The sequence below is a fragment of the Myotis davidii genome, unplaced genomic scaffold (genome assembly GCF_000327345.1).
Source record: "Myotis davidii unplaced genomic scaffold, ASM32734v1 scaffold3244, whole genome shotgun sequence".
Classification (NCBI taxonomy): domain Eukaryota; kingdom Metazoa; phylum Chordata; class Mammalia; order Chiroptera; family Vespertilionidae; genus Myotis; species Myotis davidii.
This window is the reverse complement of record NW_006295557.1, coordinates 44,773-45,578: the sequence shown is the minus strand read 5'-3', so window position 1 is coordinate 45,578 and position 806 is coordinate 44,773.

The following is an 806-nucleotide window of genomic DNA, read 5'->3' as shown; positions in this document are numbered from 1 at the left end:
GAAAGTGAATAGCAAAATTAAATATATGATTGAAAAAATAGACTAGAATAATAAAAAATCAATAAAGCAGAGAGATAAAAAAGATAGATTTATAAAGGAAAAAGGGGAAGAGAAAAATAAAAAAGGAAAAGAAAAGAAAAAAGAAGAAAAAAGAAAAAAAATGAAGCGGCATTCATTTCAACAGAGTTTAGTGCCCCATGGGTGCTCCCTTTGGATCCTACTCTTCTGATGACTATGGTTGATTGTTCTGTCTTCCAATTTTGGCTTCCCATTAGGTACTGAGGGCCTAAACACTGTCAGGAACTGTCCTCCTTTGGCTTTCAGCGACCTGTTTGAAGTTTTAAGAGATCCAAAGTTTGGGTCTGTCTCCACAGGACTTGGCTACAAGCAGGTGTGGCTAAGCTGTCTTTTAAAGTTGGTTTATTAGCAGCATGGGGACCAGGGATGGGTCAGCAAATTTCCTCTGGTTCCTCGGGCTCTGTCTCTGCCCACTTTTGCCTGCTAGCCAGCTGTCAATCTTAATCACTCAAAAATCTATATCTTAAAGGGCTTTCAGCAGGGGAGGTGCACTTTAGATTTCCTGGAATGTGGTTGGTGTGTTTCCCTGTCCCAGAGCTACTCCACTGTGAGTCCCTAAAATATTACTCTTCTGTGGACGAAAGGGACCACATGCTAACCTGACAAGCTCAGGGAAGGCCTGCATGACAGGTCTTGCAAACTCAGAAACCTAAACTAACCATAAAAGATGGTCTGAAATTAAACTTCAACTAAAAGCAGTTATGATGGGTAGTCACCTCCTAGGCCAG